The sequence below is a fragment of the Moschus berezovskii genome, chromosome 3 (assembly GCF_049115385.1).
Source record: "Moschus berezovskii isolate FMDL1 chromosome 3, NW_MosBer_1.0, whole genome shotgun sequence".
Lineage (NCBI taxonomy): Eukaryota > Metazoa > Chordata > Mammalia > Artiodactyla > Moschidae > Moschus > Moschus berezovskii.
This window is the reverse complement of record NC_142462.1, coordinates 78,798,244-78,804,247: the sequence shown is the minus strand read 5'-3', so window position 1 is coordinate 78,804,247 and position 6,004 is coordinate 78,798,244. Positions and strand designations below refer to the sequence as shown.

At 45.1% G+C, this 6,004-nt stretch overlaps 1 protein-coding gene and 1 long non-coding RNA gene across 5 annotated transcripts in view; one reads left to right on the top strand and one right to left on the bottom strand.

Annotated features, from left to right (window-relative positions):
• Nucleotides 1-630: 630 nt before the first annotated feature.
• On the bottom strand, nucleotides 631-4,003 carry LOC148778361 (uncharacterized). Its single transcript, XR_016037047.1, has 3 exons — nucleotides 3,875-4,003; nucleotides 2,928-3,137; nucleotides 631-1,771 (listed from the first exon to the last, which is right to left on the bottom strand). It is a non-coding gene; the product is annotated as an uncharacterized LOC148778361 (long non-coding RNA).
• The window catches only part of SNX10 (sorting nexin 10), a 66,224-nt gene continuing 63,638 nt past the window's right edge, over nucleotides 3,419-6,004 (top strand). The window contains exon 1 of one of the 4 annotated variants that reach the window (XM_055420989.2): nucleotides 3,419-4,201. The gene's annotated coding sequence lies outside the window, so the exon portion shown is untranslated. Of the gene's footprint in view, nucleotides 4,359-4,572; nucleotides 4,641-6,004 lie in introns of those variants that run through there. The other 3 variants (XM_088834604.1, XM_055420988.2, XM_088834605.1) reach the window with 3 other exon arrangements.

Here is a 6,004-nt window from a genome sequence, read left to right as displayed (position 1 = left end):
TTTTTTTGGGGGACAGATGCATAAGAGAGGTGTTTTGAAAAAACACATTAGATTAATCATGATGAAATAAAAGCTCATATTCTTAGGCAAGTTAAGGAAAATTTAAACATAAAAAATTGTCTCTGGCCTTTGACCTTCTTTTCAGACTCTACTGTGCGTTGTGTATCTGAGTTACACATTGACCAGACCTCCCTAGCAGCAAAAATGCCTACTCAGTCATAAAGAACAACATTCTCCTAGCACCAAGAAGACAATTCCTTAAAGATAACATTCCTTCTTAATCTTGTAAGGCGCCATGATGACCCACTACTTGGTACTTGCAGATCCAGATTGTGCAAACTATTAATAGGTCATTTAAGGTACAGCCCTCTGTCTCAAAAACCTGTATAACTATGCTTTGACCTCTAATGGGTGGAACTGTTCTCTGAGTTTCCTGAGAGGCTGTTCCCAGGTTATAATCTGCAATTTGGCACTAATAATATTTTCCATTTCTTTCTTAGAGTGACTAATAAATTTTCAATCAACAATAGTCAAGAGAAATTATTTTTATTCACGTTAATCAGTATGTCTTCATATTATTGAAAAAAGATGATGTAAAATGAGAAATCAAAATCCAAATTATTTGTTTAAATTTTTTTGCTTGTGTCTTATTATTAGTTGTTTGATAAATGATAAGACCATCTTTTTTAGAGAATGAATATGTACCATGACAGTATTTCTCAAGAAGGCAGGACCATTCATGTAAATTTTGGATAGTATAGAATAACTGTATTGTATCAATTAACCATAACTGCTGAAGATCAAGTCCAGGCAAATTTTATTTTTACTGTCTATTCATTTTGCAATTTTCCCAGGAGACAGATGGACTCTGTGTTCTTACTGATTCTTGAGTTAGAGGTAGGGGACACAGTTGGCTTTCCTTAATGAGAAACGTGGGGCTGGAAGAAGCACAGGCTGGAATCAAGATTGCTGGGAGAAATATCAATAACCTCAGATATGCAAATGACACCACCCTTATGGCAGAAAGTGAAGAGGAACTAAAAAGCCTCTTGATGAAAGTGAAAGAGGAGAGTGGAAAAGCTGGCTTAAACCTCAACATTCAGATAACTAAGATCATGACATCTGGTCCCATCACTTCATGGGAAATAGATGAGGAAACAGCGGAAACAGTGTCAGACTTTATTTTTTGGGGCTCCAAAGTCACAGCAGATGCTGATTGCAGCCATGCAATTAGAAGACGCTTACTCCTTGGAAGGAAAGTTTGACCAACCTGGATAGCATATTAAAAAGCAGAGACATTACTTTGCCAACCAAAGTCTGTCTAGTCAAGGCTATGGTTTTTCCCATGGTCATATATGGATGTGAGAGTTGGACTGTGAGGAAAGCTGATCGCCGAAGAATTGATGCTTTTGAACTGTGGTGCTGGAGAAGACTCTTGAGAGCCCCTTGGACTGCAAGGTGATCCAACCAGTCCATCCTAAAGGAGATCAATCCTGGGTGTTCATTGGAAGGATTGATGCTGAAGCTGAAACTCCAATCCTTTGGCCACCTCATGCGAAGAGTTGACTCATTGGAAAAGACCCTGATGCTGGGAGATACTGGGGGCAGGAGGAGAAGGGGATGACAGAGGATGAGATGGCTGGATGGTATCACCGACTCGATGGACATGAGTTTGAGTGAACTCCGGGAGTTGGTCATGGACAGGTAGGCCTGGCGTGCTGTGATTCATGGGGTGGCAAAAAGTTGGACACGACTGAGCGATTGACCTGAACTGAAGGGCATTTGGAGATGAAAGAAATTAGAGAAGAGGATCATGTTGTAATAATAGCTATAATAATAAAAATTTATTGAGCACTGACTATGTTCTAGCACAGTTCAGGAGCTTTACCTGAAATATTTCACTTAACCCCCACAAAAACCCTATGAGGCTGGTGCTATTACTGTCATCTCTCTTTTTTTTTTCAGATGGTAAAACAAGGCCCAGAAAGTTTCATTGTCCCAGGATCACATAGTGAGGGGTGATAAAGTTGGTGTTTGAATCAGTTAACTTGACCTTAGAAGCCAGAGTTGAGGTAGGATTGGGACTAGCAAGAGGATTTCTTCTTAGTAGCAATTTTATGGTGATTTTATTAGCATCCTAGGATTTCTTAAGAACCAGAGAGTCCAGTTTTTTACCTGATAGTATAACAAAAAATCACAGTCTAAAAATATGGTGGTCACTTAGCTCAGTCCACTGGATTCAGGTTGTACATTACAATTCTTAAACTAGAAACACCACCTAGTATCTACACTGATAGAGTGGATTAAAATCCATTATTGCTTTATTCTATTCTGAATTTTTTTCATATTCTTCCTTTCTGTGGAAGTCAGATAATTAAATGATTCCTATAGACTCTCCAAAGGTTTTATATTTTATTTTTTAATGCTCTGCCCACATTGTAAAATCATGCTCTTGTTGATAATAAACTTAGAAAGATTTTAATTTTGCAGAATCTCTTAGGATCTTAGACACATACTGCATTTTGTTTTCTAGTCAATGCTTTTCCTTGTGCAGGATAGGTAAAAGAATTTGAAAAAGACAATTTAACTTGATTTTCAGAAGTGATCATATTTACATTTACTTGTATGTTATAACTGGGTTGCAATTTTAGGAAATTAAATACAAGTGATCCAAGATTCAGCAATGAATCATTAGGATCCAAGATGTTAAGACACAACATTATAGATTTAGAAGTTTTCTTAAATTAAGCCAATTTGAGTGTGGAATATAGACTTGGATATTTTCAGGTAAGCCTGGAATGGCCTGAATGATCAACAGGGCTGGCTGGGTCTAGTGGGAAAATTCGTGTTTACATTATGAAATGTTAGACTCCTGTTAAAAGAGAGAGAATAGGCCCAGAAAGGAGTCACTTATGGTGACCACTTACACTGTGTCCTAAGTTGCTTCAGTCACGTCTGACTCTTTGGGACCTCATGAACTGTAGCCCGCCAGGCTCCTCTGCTCATGGGATTCTCCAGCCAAGAATACTGGTATGGGTTGCCATGCCCTCCTCCAGGGGACCTTTCCAGCCCAGGGATCTAACCTGCTCTCTTATGTCTTCTGGATTGGCAGGTGGGTTCTTTACCATTATGGCCATCTGCTGAGACATCACAAAATGGGAAGTTAGTATCAACCTGGTCAGCAGTGTGACTGTCTCCCTGATAGACCCGTCTTCTCCTAGAGAAAAGTGATCTTGCCATGACCAATCCGATTTTTGCTAGGATAACTTCCTTGTCTCCCCATCTTATGTCTATAAGAGCCTTTTATTTTGTCCAACTCCTTAGCTCTTCTTCCTATCTGCTAAATTGGATGCTGACTAATCACGCATCATTGAATAAAACCAGTAAAATCTTTAACATTTACTCAGTGGATTTTTTAAAAACATTGCCTTTATTATTCTGTCATGTAGTCACCCATTAGCGGTTTAAGTGATTATTGCAGCTTTTCACGCGAACAAGTGGGTCAAGATGCAACCCAAGATGCCACTTGGAAAACGGTTTCCTGATTCAGCCACCTTGACAGACCTCATTTCTTTCCCCCCAGGATGTCTTGTGAAAAAGTTCAAACATACAGAAAAGTTGAAAGAATTTTTCAGTAAACACCCATATGCCCACCACCTAGGTTCTACCATTGACGTTGTGCCGTTATCTATCCATCACTCTCCCCATTCAACCATCCTCTCCGTAAGTAGCCAAGGGGGCGGGGCGGGGTTAGCAGGCTCCTGGCGGCTTTCAAGTTGCGCCCCACAGCGGCCGCACAGCTCTCCCGGGCCGGGGGACCGCGGGCAGCTTCCAGGTCCGCGGCAGGGGCGGGGCAGGCGCCGCGGGGCCGTACCTGGGTTGGGCCGTGCGGTGGCCACGAGAGCGGGCGCGGAGCGCGGGCGCGGGCCGCTACGTGCACGGGGAGCGCGGGGCTGCGCTCGTGTGCGCTCCTAGGCGCTCGCCGCCGCCGCCGCCGCGCCTTTGAGTCAGCAAACTCCGCCACCCGCTGGCCCGCTTGCCCGGCTCTGCCCGGCTCTGCCTGGAGGTGCCGCCCGTAAGTGACAGGCGATCTGCCGGGAAGGCCTCCCCTGCGCCGCCGGGTGGGGACCGCGACCAGGGACGAGCCGGTCGCCCTTTCGTTTCCTTCGCGGAGGCTTGGGGCCCTTTCCCCTGCGCCCAGGTGCCTCTCCCTGCGGGCTGGGAAGATGCTTGGGTCTCCTGGGGTTGGAGCCGGGCGTTGCCTCCTTTCCTGCGGGGGAAGAGGAATCGGTCGGCTGGTTTGCCAGGGGAGGGCACGGATCGAATCGATCCGGCTAAAAAGACACCCGGGGGAGAAGGTAGGGCAGAGGTGGAATCCTGACGCCGCGGAGGCGGGGTGGGGGGGGGCGGGGCTCGGGAAATGTGCTGACACCTTACAGCAGGCCGGGTTGGGGTGGGTATTTTTAATTCACGAAAGGGTAGCTTTGAGTTTAGAAATTGGGAGGGGTAGGCAGGGGGTTTTCGTGGGATTGTGGGATTGAGAGAAAAGGCCCGAGAGAAAATCCGCGTTGACTGATTACTAGGTCTGGTGCCACGGGAAAGCAACAGCCTGTTTTTCAGTTCTGATGTATCATACTTCGGTAAGATGGTCCGCGGAGAATTGAGGGGAAGGGTCAGGGGGACGTAGAACCACAAGTCCTGCTTGCCAGTAAGGGCTTCTATTTTTGCAGGACACGTTTGTGTATCAGAGTAATGGGTTTAGAAATTTAGAGCAGGCAGGAGGCTCTCATGTGATCTCCTTCAAACCTCTCATTTTAAGGCTGGGAAACTAAGGCCCCAGGGAGCAGAGTCATCCAGCTAGTGAGAGCGGAAACAGGCCTAGATTGTGGTGGACTTGTGACTCCCTCCGTCCGCAGCCTTCTCCACGCCTCTAGGGGCGTGGGGGTGGGGGTAGGCTGGGAATGCATAAAGTCCCTCTTCGCCCCTGGGAATGGGCTGGGTGGCAGGGATGAGTGCAGCCACAGCGGGGAACTGGCTACTCCATCCGGTGGACCAAGCTCCAAGGATGCAGTTGAATGAGATGCTTCTGCTGTTTCTACCATTCCTTCCAATGATCAGTGATGCACTGCACCCCCCTTTTTCTAATGGCATGGTAGATTTAAGATTCACTAATGGGACTCTTTTGAAAAAAGACAAAAAATACAATACACCCAGAAGCAGATATATAGAAGATGTGAAGTAAGGTGATTAGTACTGACCTGTATTTCAGTGGACCACCCTGTTTCTCCTGCTGGTCTATTTCATTCTCATTTCCGAGGTGACTGTTTCACTAGGGAGGAAACTGGTGTTGGAGGAGTGGGGTGTGACTCTCAGGTGACACTGCTCTTCACCAGGGGTCTCTTGACTGACTGACAGTCTGCTTCTCCTGCGACAGTGGACTGTGGTAGGAACTTCCTCTTATTTTACTTAGGGGAAGGCCTCCTGGAGCTTGGTACTGGAAACAGACATAAACACCTTCATTCCTGTCCGCATAAAAGTTTGTTGTTTAAAGACTAATGTTGTGTTCTACTGTGGCATTTCTGTGTGATTTTGGAGCATTCTTAATAATACTTTTCTCAGCCTTAGGGTCTCTACTTGCATTTTAGAGAGCTCAGTTTGTTTGTTCAGCTATTATGGGAAATGGCTTCTTTTTCCTCTTTTGATGTGAGGGCTGAGGTTTAGCAACCACTTGCGGGGGGTTTGAAATTGATGAGGCCAGGGTCCAGTCTTTCCAGTCTTCCATTTCTAAGAGTAGCAAATGAGGGCTTTTGGCCAGTCATGACTGACCTCCTTGGAGAATAAATACCCTGCATTTTGGATAGAAGACTCTTATCACCAACAGTTTTTTTTTTTTTTTCTCTCTCTCTCTTAAAATTAGTAGGTATGAATCAGCTTTTCTGTTCTCTAAGCCCTGTTCAAATTAAGGGGTTGTGTGTGATAGTGGTTACAACTTCTGGTTTCAGAT